Raw genomic sequence first — 12,235 nt, 5'->3', positions numbered from 1 at the left:
ACTGCGGAAAATTTACACCATTCGCGAAGTAGAATACACTTGGTAAATGCAGTAATACCTCTGTGTGGTTGATTTCGACCAGATGGTCGCACCGTGCCGGCCACTCGCGTACGCGCCTCCACTAATCCGGCAAAACGCAGACTCCGCTTGCATTTCCTGGCATACCGGACACGCTAAAGCTCTCTAATGAAGTGAACCAAAGTCAGTGACTGTGGCATGTGCTGTCCGTTCACAAGAACAAATCGTAAGCCAGCATATTGAACGCACACTGCCAAAAGCACATGGGTCAGATTTCCAGCGACCGATGTGGCTATGGGCTGTTTACTGGAGCTCCTGTGATATACCGTAAGTTCCAACTTCCTGGAACACATGAAAGAGCTCTGGCGTTCACCTTCCAGAGGACCCAAGTGCATGTACTCCAGGTGTATGGAATAAAAAATAACTGCCTGTGGCAAGTAGCACAAGTGTAATCCTTTAACTACATCGCTTGAAGAGGCAAACATTACCACCAGTCACACTGAAATGCAAATTTCAATCATCTGCAAAATTTTAGTATGTTCCTAACTAATCAAGTGCTCTGAAACAATGATTAGGATCTTTCATATAAGGCACTCAGGTAACGACAGATCATCGCGGAAGTTGATTGCATTGCCAATATATAAACCTTGTCTAATTTCTCCTGTGTGTGCTTGTATAATTGCAATGCATCTGGGAAACTTCAGTTTCAATATAGCTGTTTTCATCCGTAGTGATTGGAATGCTAATCAATCGCAAACATCAATTTACTTCTGACATATATATATATATATATATATATATATATATATATATATATATATATATATATATATATATATATATATATATAGTTTCCTAACTATGCCACCCTATGTTTTCTTTTGGCCGTACATAGACTTGTCCCCCAAACATTGTAAATGTTTATTTTGTTTATTTTGTTTAACATCTATGGTGTGTACGCTTCTGAATACAGGGTCCGAAAGTATTCTGTGAAAGTTTGTGTAGAACAAAGGCATTCGAGAAAAAGCTAAACCAAGAGACCAGTCAGGTGCGCACGTCATAATTTAAGTAAAATGCTGAAACCGAACAAATTCGCCCGATAGCAGGCGGTAGTGACGCAGTGTGTCTCGCATTTCCATTTGAATTCACAACTCGGCTGCGAGAGGACGCACTTTGCGACGGCACAAGTTCATCCGTGATAAACTCGGCGGCCATAAAAAAGTTATCCGATCTATCTACAGAAAGCTAGAAAGCTTTTCTTGTGAAGTATATGGATAACGTGCAGACATAATGAAGACAACAGACAATGTAGCCAATGAAAGCACAATGCATAATACTTTTTGTCTTGATTGATACGTAGAAATATCACTGGTTGGCGAAATGTGGTATTTCTGTTTACATACTAGACTTCCATGGGTGTCAAAAATTAAAATTATGTTATCGGGTTTTACGTGCCGAAACCACAATCTGATTGAGCTACGCCGTAGGGAAGACTCCGGAATAATTTGGACCACCTGAGGTCCTTTAACGTGCACCCAAATATAAGTGCATGGGCGTTCGCGCATTTGGCCCTCATCTAAATGTGCCCGCTGTGGCCGGGATTCGATCCCGCGACCTTGTGCTTAGCAGCCTCACCATAGCCACTAAGCAACCACGGCGGGTTCCATGGGTGTATTAGCGCCGATTAATTGTTTGTTTGCATCGTGTAACATCGACTAAATGCAATTGAGCCACTCTGCTCTCTCGCTCTATACAGCGTATGTGTTACGTTCTTACGCTTTTTTTTCTGGAATAATAATGAACCCTTTAGGCAAAGTGCCCATTTGCAAGTGAGCATCAAACGCCTCATATGCACTGTATTCGTATATGGCCAAAAGATACAGCTGAATGTGGAAGCCAGGTCGTCTACAGGAAATCTATACAGACAGTTCGCAGAGCTTTCCAAAATTATTGTTTTTTGTAGCGCCGATTCGAAGATAAGAATAACTAAAGGTTTGATGGACTAACCTTTCGCTTGATTCCTTAAATCCATTCCAACTTTCTTCTTTGACGGAATCTGGAAAATGTTATTTGGTATAAGAAAACTTGGAAAACTCTTCAAACGCAACAGAATGCAAACACTCGCCGAGAGGCACAGCGCCCAAAATTCGCCGTAAATAGGTTCAAATAGTTGCCGCCGGAGAGCAATCCAGAATTCTAAGGAAATGGTCGATTCGTTTTGGCGGGAGAGAATGCGATTGTTGCGACACCACGCCGACTGTCAGAAAACGAAAGACCTCGCGCTTGCAAGAAGCTTCGCTTGCTTCGCCGCAAAGCCTTCGTTTAACATCAAAAGAAACATCAAAAGAAAAAGGTTTTACATCGAAAGAAAAAGGTGCCGGTCATCGCCAAAAGCTCGCGTGCCACATAACCCACATATGCATTAATCTCATATATCGCCACACAAGAATACCGGATATGCGGCGTATGTTTCGTGCCGGATTTTTTTTTTTTATAGAACATGAATGAAATTTGTTAAAACCGCGTTCTCGTGAAGTTGCCTGGACGAACATTAACTTCGCTTGAGTTCTTCAGCTCCGGGACAGTGAGTAGGAGACAGACAAAAAATGACGGCCAACGTCCATTTCATCTGGTGTGCTACTTCCCTAGCTATTTCATACTTTAAAAAAAGAAAATATATATTTTTACCCGTCTTCATAAACACCTTTCTGTGTTTGTCACAGCCTCAATCTCCCCATGCTAAGGTGTCGTAACATATGCTGATACTACACCTTGCAATGACGTTTTGCTCACTAGAACCAGAATGCTTCACAAAGTTGCCCGCCAGTCTGACAATGCTTGATTTAAATCAAATATTTATAGCATATTGTAGGCGCATATGTATTGCATTTGAAATATTTTCTGCCTACGTGTGTATAAAAACTCCTGCCTGCCTGAAACGCCAAACAGGCTTCGATATATGATGTTTCAAGAAACAAACAAAATGAAGCCACTAAGCGCTTCACAGTATGCAAATTGACACCACCAAATGAAGCAACAATGAAAGTCGGAAGAACATACGAGAAATTACTGTTAATATTTATTAGGACCATAGAAAAAAGCCACGAAAAAGGACAATTATGATAGGTTGCGTGAGGTGGTGGGAGTCGAACCCGCATAATCCTTATGCGCGTGGTGCTTTACCACTAGTACCGCCCGTCAACATTCTTAGGTTGGTGTCTGTCCACAAGCTAAGCGCTGGAGTGCATTGGACCATGCACGCAAGACCAAAGAAATGTTGGTGGAGGAAGGGTAGCTATGGCAGCTCCTTCCCCTCCCCCCACCTTCCTTCCTTGGTGCTTTGCGCACGATCGAAGAGGGCGCTTCCTTCCTTGCGCGCGCGAGATCGAGCCGCCATCCTCGGCTCACCCTCGCAAGCTTTCACACAGGATACGTCGCCCGGCCGCGGTGTTATCGTAGTTGGACTTTATATAGAACATCACGGTGCCGCTGACGAATACGGGGACGGTGGAAATGCGCCTGGAGTGTCCATTTAATTGCTATCGCAATAGAAAACAATCAGGGAGAAGGCATCCCAGTATACGTTTATGCGATTAGCGATGAAGAAGTCATGGTGCACTTTTAATTTGATGGTGAGAAATGCATTATCTGCAAAGATTTTAATGAATAACTTTACACTAAGTAATAATGCAGTGTAAGATGTCTGTCCGGGTACATTTCCAGTGGCACTTATCCAGTTACTAAAGTTGTCAACGAGGTCAGGCAGCAGAAAGCCGTCTTTACGCGTACGTACCCCGTGACCCATGCCTGCTCGGCAAGACAGCAGCCAGCACATGCTAAGGCCTCATTCACAGAGCCGTCAAACGCTCCGTCACGTCACCGTCACGGCATCCGTTTTCGTCAGGGGAGAGGGTTTCCGAGTCGTTTTCCCCTCAAAAACGGCTCGCCGGCGACGCAGAGCGGTGCTCTAAGTTTCCGTCGCCAGCACGGTGACCGAATCCTTCTCGGAAACCCTCTCCCCTGACGAAAACGGATGCCGTGACGGTGACGTGACGGAGCGTTTCACGGCTTCGTGAATGAGGCCTTAAGTGACCCGAGCTAGTAGATAACTTCGGTCGCTTACCGCAGCTGACGGACGGACGGACAGACAGACAGACAGACAGACAGACAGACTGACAGACAAGACAGACCAGACAGACAGACAGACAAGACCAGACCGACCAGACCAGATCAATCCGGGCACAAGCAAAGCTGCTGAAGTAAGCAAACCGCATTATAATATTCGAGACACTCGGTTGAGGCGGTTTTATCGTTCATGCTCATATAAATAATCACTTAATGCTCTTACTGACCTGTGCGAAATATCGATGCAAGTCATCTTTCGTCAGTTTTTCCTTCAGTTCCTGGACGATCGGGGGAAGCTGGACCTAAAATCAAACGGTGACGAATAAGCATCAAATCTGAGCCGATTGTTGAATAATTTGTGTGCTACGTATGGTTCAGGAAACAAATTCGAGAATAGCCTAGAAACAAGCCTGCAGTTTCGTAATGCCTGTCGCTAGCGGGAAACGAGTATTTCGAGTATTTCCCCATTGATAGCGAGTCGTATGGTAGAAAAAAAATAGCGCTCGTCAGTTGTCAATCTCTCACATAGTTATCTTCTTGATAGATTATGATACGTCGACATCAATGTCTAAACGCCTTCTTACATGGCAAGTAGGAGAAAAAGGTCAGTATTTAGGACCATTTCCTTAATTTTTATTAACGCCTTTCCGGCCCGGTTCAGATTCTTTCTTTTCTTATACATGGCGATGACATCAAGGTTAATAAAGAAATTCATACTGCTGATAAATGTCGTAACCTGCAGTCTGACCTATTGTCTTTTTTTTATATATATAAATGGCGCAAGGACAACATCACGTTGAATGCTGCTAAGACCAGTCGGGACTTCCTCACGCAAAACAGCAAGCATTTCTTTTTCTTATTCTGTACATTCTGTGCCATTGTGTAGAGTTTGAAATAAATGATAACGGTGCACTTTTTGATAGAACCGTACACACCTTTCCGTTCACACGAAAAACGTTGCAATGCGGTGCGGTTTGCACACTGTGGAGGGAATTCAATTCTACACCGTTTCGCAAGTTCTACTTAACAATCTGCCTTCCTCGACTGAGATACGCGTCGGTCGTCTAGAACGGCATTTCTAGATCGAGAAGTGACATTATAGATCGCGTCCCGAAAAAGTATCGAAGCATAAATCATCACCGCTTTGCTGGCACGGACACTGGACCTTGCACTAGCACTATTGGATTACTGTCATTGCCCTTACTTTGCTGCCAACGTAATCACGCTGATATTCTCTTTCTTTTCAAACTGCTCCGCGTAGCCTTACTTGCCCCGAACTACTCAGTTGTATCATGCTTTGTATTCTGGGCAAGGACGAGGGAAAACTTTACTACATAGAGAAAGAGCTGGCTGGTAGGCGGCGTGCCGAACCCAGGACTCTCTCGGTTCTAACCGCCGTCTTAACCCTTTCCGTCAGCTGTAGCTGTCTATTCGGGCTAGAGCTGTCAAGTTAACTCTCCCACTGCTGTTTGGTTGGACTGGACAAAAATACCAGAGAACATTGACCTTTCCGTGTTCGTGCCTGTCATCACCAAGACTCCACCATTCACATAATAATGACACTTGAAAACTCTTATTTTTAAGATCACGACATTTTCGTAAGTCGCTGTCATTGTTATCTTCCGAGCTTTGTTCAACTTTGTTCAACATTGTTGAACTTTGTACATTTGTCTGTACATCATAGAATGCTAAGCTTTTTTCTCAGTTTTTTATACCGTGCAGATCTTGATTGGAAACACCTTCCTGCAGAAACTGTTGCCATCTCTAACAATAAACATTGTCCCGAAGCCTTACCTAACATTGTATAACTAGGAGCAATTATGTTGTGTAATAAAAATATTCACTCAATTCAGTTTATATTTTGATTGTGAAGTGTTGTACTACCACTCCCCCCTATAATGAATGCCATACGGCCCTGAGGGTACATGAACTTATTTATTTATTTATTTATTTATTTATTTATTTATTTATTTATTTATTTATTTATTTATTTATTTATAAACAAACTGCCTTTTTCCTCCTTTTCCTGTGGTATTTACCTCGCGCTTTGTTTTGACACTTTTGTTTTCTTAATTGTTTTATGTGGACTCCTTTTGTGTACATGCGTTGTTCTTTTCATAATTGTCCTTTTTATATATAGGGCCTTTTTGCTTATATAAACCTGCAGTATTTTTTGTTTAATTTTATGTATGCTTGCGCCAGCACTCATGCCTTAAGATTGTTCCTGGGCAGTGGTAAATAATCGATTGATTGATTGATTAAAATTTTAGAAATACTGATATTAATCCATCTGTCTCCAACTACTTACATATGCCTCAATGGTGTGGATCAGCGCAAGCATTTCAAATGGCATTTTAATTTAGCCTGTGCTGGAAAACTTAATGGCATATATAAACGGAGTTTTCTGACTTCGCGCACCAATAACGTTTCAAGAATCAACTTGTACTTCCGTCACATAGCTGCAAGCGTAGTCGTACCGACGCCCTCTTTTTATGCATAATCATGCATGCAATTATTACGTGTTCGGATGTACTAGCTTCTGGGTCACTACGAGACGACTACCAGGTAATTATGAAACATGGTTTTTCTTTTTTTTTTTTTTTTTTTTTTACAGTGCAGTTTCAGACGGGACAAAGCGAAATGTAGAGTCCAAGCACCGACAGCTTGTTTCGTAACGTTATTTAGATTTCGTGTTTTGTAGCGTTTGTCCTGGGTAGCTTGCGGTGTCAAATCTAAAACTGCGCTTTCAAAAACCATGTTTCACAATACTCGTAACCAACTAGCCCAACTTAGTGTCTTGACTACCAAGGGACATAGGCACTTCCCCTATCCTGTCTCTTTCAGCAGACACTCGCCTCCGCCGCATAAATAAACATTTTTTACAGATGTAATTTCCTCCATCGTGACATCTTTCAGAACCGCCTTTCTATTGCGTGCTTTGCACTTCCTCTTAAAGCCTTCGTTCTAGCTGGGCCGCTCAATTGACCTTTCAGTTTCGCTCTCTTGCCGCACATGTTATCCGTCTCTCAAATGTGTGTTATTGCTGCGGTGATGTTCATTATGTAGGTATTTATCCAGTTTTGTTTTGTTTTTTGCCACAACTGACAGTCGAGTTGCTTTACATTTTTACTTTTTTTTCTGTGCACCTTAGTTTTGTGCCTGCGGTCGATTAATAAATTATTGATTGATTGATAATCATTCTTTTCGCTTATCTAATTTATTGCTTTTTGTCTATTTTTCCAATGTTTGCCAGGTACAATGCTATGGCTTTCAGAAGTTTGTGCTAACATTCTGCAAGAGGTCAAGGTCCTTATTCATTATTTTGGAGAGGCATGTATCCGTGATAGCGCTTGCACGTTGAAATAGGTTCGATTTCATATTACTTCATCTCCTCTCAAATTGCGCAAGAAATTATGGGTTTTCACGCGCCAAAATGAAAGTTTGATTGAGAGACCTGACCGTAGAGGGGAACTCTGCAATCATTTTAGAGCGCAGCTTTTGGGCGCCCGTTCCTGTGGCGAGCGGCGGCGGCGGTGTAACTGAGCGAACGAGCACAGCAAAGGATGAAAGAGCGAACGCGTAGCGCAGCGGGGGATGAAAGACGGGCGCAGTGCGGCAACGATGGCTACGAGATGGCGCCAGAGTAGCACGCGTCGTCCGTTCACCGATGATGCCACCGATACCATATATGGGAACAAAGCACTGCATGAGCGGAGGTCTGTCTGCGGCGGCTTCTCTGCATCGCGCCCACGCGTCACCCTCGCGCTCCCTCTCGCGATCTCCAGATTAGCGAGGCATTCGCGCCGCACTTCGCTCTGTTTGCAACGTGCCACACGAGACAGATTGTCCGCGCCAGCCAATATATCTCGCAAAATGAAAACACGTATAGAGCTGCGCTCAGTTTTCGCATTAGGGAGTATCGTAATCATCGGTGAGTTGTTTACCACCCTGGGCTCTTTAACGCGCCTCTAAATCTGAGTAATCAAGCTTTTTTTGCACTTAGCCCACATCGAAACGTGACCGGCGTGTGCGGCATCGAACCAGCGACCTCGAGCGTAGAAGTGCAGCGCCAATGTCACTACGCAGCCACGGCTGGCCGAAATCGCGCAAGCTCACTGTGGTAAAGAAAGTCGAGCGGTTCCATGGTATTTATGAAACAAGTAGGTGCATAAAAACAGATACTAAACGAAATCTTAGCTGAAATAAACCAACATGTAAAGAAATCGCCAGCATTCTAAGCGTGAAAGAATCGGGAAAAGGCTGAAGGACAGAAGGAAACTGATAATGGGAATGTCTTCTTTAAAACAGCTATGGTTGGTAATTACTGCTTCTAGAATTTGTTTTCCACAATTTTTTCCGAATGAGAAAGAAATTGTGGGGAGTACCAGCCCCGAACCAAAAAGAAAAAAACAAGACGGTGTGGGTTTTTTTTTTTTTTTTTTTTTTGCGCAAGTAGCAGGACATGAGCTCTATACGCACCTGACTGGAATTAAAAAAGTCATCCAGGTTGAGTTTAATATCCTTGAGCTTTTTCTCGATCACCGAGCCGCAGGAACCGATGCAAGGCTTGATCGTGTCGTCAACGGAATTCGAGCCCTTGCCGGTGCTCTCACGCACCTTCTTGATGGCACTACTGTTGGCTGCTTGCTCGATCATCTTGATGAGCCGACTCATCCGTAGTAAACCTGCAGTGATTGGCAGTAGGGCCTCGTAGAGTTTCATACTGCCGTCCTCATGGGAAAAACATTTCGCTCTGCTATTCTGCATCCACAAAAGGCATACTGACAAGTAGTCTTGTTCGAAAGTAGCGAAGACACCGCAAGATTGTTGACATTGAGGCAGATTGTTTGGCTTTTGATGAAGTAGTTTTGGCACACAGAAGGGGGGGGGGGTGACAAACAGTGTTCCCTTCCCCCTTGGATAACCTTGAAATTCTTAGAATGGAAGGCAAGCCTCGTTACAGGGCAGGACGTCAACGTGTTCACGCGAGGTGTGACTTAAGAACTTCTGACGGAAAACTGTACGTGATGTTCGTCTACGGTTCGGCACGAAGCTTTGGAACCAAACATTGTGCACTATTTCATAATTTCTAGTTCACGAGTGGCAGGCTGGCAACAATCGCTCCAATCTATTTTGATTATTATTGGTTATAAGCAGTTCAATATACATATAAATAGGAGTTGCATAAGATAAGAGAAATCAGTTCATTATAATAGATCACACAGAACAGGTACTTCATTCAACAAAGCCTTACTTTGAAAGAAAAATAGTACGAAGTGCATGTCATCGAAAACAGCAAAGGAACAGTGCCAATAACAGCTGCTCAGAAAATTAGTACGTCACAAACAAAACCTACAAAACCGAACAGTAAGACAAATTTATAAACTACGAACAATTAGAAGTGCTCACGAATATTGTAAACGTTATTTTGAATAAAAATTCAGGCCCAAGAAGTGTTTCATTCAACAGGTAATACGATAATATTGAGTTAATCTTATTTGTTTCGGCAATACTGCTGTGGCAAATGAAAAGAAAGAAAGTACCCGTACTTCGTTCAGGTGGATGGGGCTGTTTGCTAATAACGAAAAATTTATTCCGGTTGATGCTCAGCTGGTAGATTGGTGAAGTTTATAGAAAACCATGCATCCGATGAAAAAATTTATGCGTAAAAAGTCAAACGTTGAAATTAATGCACGATATTGCGACGTATCATACCAATGGCATGGCAGGAATAGGGTACCTGCGCACGGAGTAGTTAAACTTTTACAGCGTTTTTTTTTTATGCATCGGCCCATCTGACCGCGGGGCCACAAGTTATGGCAAGCTGGTTCTATCGCCGAGTGCTGTGAGCGCCACCTCGCTGTCTGCCTCTGAACTACGCCAGCGTTTCAGAGCGCAGCTCTTAGGCACCCGTTCCCGCGTTGAGCGTCGGCGTTGTCCCTCGGCCTAAGTGGGGTACTCCGGAATAATTTTGACCGACCAGAGGATATTTAACACACCCCCGATGCACGGGACATGGGCGTTTTTGCATATCGTCCCCGCAGAAGCTCTATCGACCAAGTGCAGCCAACCAAACAAGCTTACCCTTGAGAATTACCGGAGAAAAAAATTAAAATTATGGGGTTTTACGTGCCAAAACCACGATCTGATTATGAGGACACGCCGTAGTGGGGGACTCCAGAAATTTGGACCACCTGGGGTTCCTTAACGTGCACCTAAATCTAAGTACACGGGTGTTTTCGCATTTCGCCCCCATCGAAATGCGGCCGCCGTGGCCGGGATTCGATCCCGTGACCTCGTGCTGAGCAGCCCGAGAATGACCGGAGAACGCCTTCCCATGAACAATATTTGAGTAATAGAAATTTAGCACGCTACTACGTGCCACAGTGATCCGAAAAGAAGTCGCAGTTTCGCGCGAAAGGCGAAACATCGATTGTGGTAGGAAATTATTGGACAGCTATACAAAGTAGGATAGTAGTTTTAACGGCCGTACAAACTTGTAACATAGGCATACTCACTAAATTAACGAGCATGGTGTCACGCACGCACAAGCAAACATGAACGCATCTCACTCGACGACCGTGGAAACTGGCTGTCAAAACGCTGGAGTGAGTCAGCGCAGCAGCAGCAGCAGCAGCGAGCGAATTGAACTTCGTGCCGGCTCTCGTATCATCGCGACCTTAGCCGCCAAAGCACAGGGAGGGCAGACTCTGCCCCCGCCGCAGAAGGCCTTCCAAATACAGCCGCGCGGGCGGCCGCTCGCGACGCAGAACGCGCCCGCCCCTCCCCGGAAGCATTCCGGCCCGGCGGGAGTGCGCGGCCGCAGTAAAGCATGGTCCCTCCACCTGACCAGCCTCCCCACAGAGACTCCCGGTACGGCGGGAGCGCGCGGCGGCAGTAAGGCTACGTTCACACTTGGTCTCGAAGCAGGCGGAAGCGGCAAACACTTCTAAAAATCCGCCCGCCTAGGCGGCGAAGCGGGCGGGAAACCAGGCGGAAAGCAAAATCGGTCTCGGACCATGGCGAGGCGGAATCGCGGCGGAAAGTCGTTCCGCTCGACCGGAAGCTCCACGAGCATGTAAACATCCGGTCGTAAAATTGTACATGGCACCAAAAGTGTAGGCTGCGATGGTGCTCGACGCGATATAGATCCACCACTTTCTCTACGACAAGAGTGGTATACTAAAACGTACTGTCAGCAATACTCGCGATAGTATTCTACGTCGCGAGACCGGAGGTGCAGAAACGAAGCCTTGGGGTGTCCCAACTTCTCGCACTTTTGCAAAGCTGGGCGAACCCACCACCGCCGTTTCCGAGATGTCCGCTCCTTCCGTTTATTCATTGTCCATTTCTAGGAAACAAGTAGGGAGAAGTATAAAAAACAATTTCTGCGCCCACTTCTGTGGCAGAAAAAAGTTGGGCAGATTCCTCGTTGGCGCTCCGCAATTCCCCTTGCACGGGACGCGGTATGTTGCAGAAGTCGAGGGCGCTTTTTTCGTTGCGCGGTGCTTTTCTCGTTGCGACTGGGAGCATAGGTATCACGTAGGACGCGCAGGCTTCGGCGAGCCCCAACACAAGGGCCAGCCCGGGTTTTAGCTTTGGTGTAGTGGAGGCACCGCCAATAATACGAAATGATGAAATGTTGTTACAACCTGTAAATAAAAGCTATTAAAGAAATATAATCACGCCTTGGCACCAACCTGTGACTCAGCGCTACCGTGCCCGTGTGAGGAGAATTACGGAGCGCCTACGAGGAATTTACCGAAGGTCGCAGATGACACGCAAAGTTGCGCGAAATGAACACTTTTGATGACGGGAGGGACAATGAATGAACATACCGCTCGAAATGGTGCGATAATGAGCGCCACCACGCCGACAAACGTACGCAGACTAGATGGATGTGGGCGAAAGCGGCAGCGGTGGCCGTGGCGATAGCAAAACAAATGTGAACAACTTGGACATGCGCGGAAAAGATTTTCCGGCCGCTTTGGCCTTTCCGCCCGCTTGCCGCTTCCCGAGTGTGAACGTAGCCTAACGCGTGGCCCCTCCACCTCTCTACCCTCCCTCCGGAGCGTTGTACGCGACTGGAAGA

The sequence above is a fragment of the Dermacentor silvarum genome, chromosome 5, assembly GCF_013339745.2.
Source record: "Dermacentor silvarum isolate Dsil-2018 chromosome 5, BIME_Dsil_1.4, whole genome shotgun sequence".
In the NCBI taxonomy this organism is placed as follows: domain Eukaryota; kingdom Metazoa; phylum Arthropoda; class Arachnida; order Ixodida; family Ixodidae; genus Dermacentor; species Dermacentor silvarum.
Note: the sequence above shows the minus strand (reverse complement) of the source record.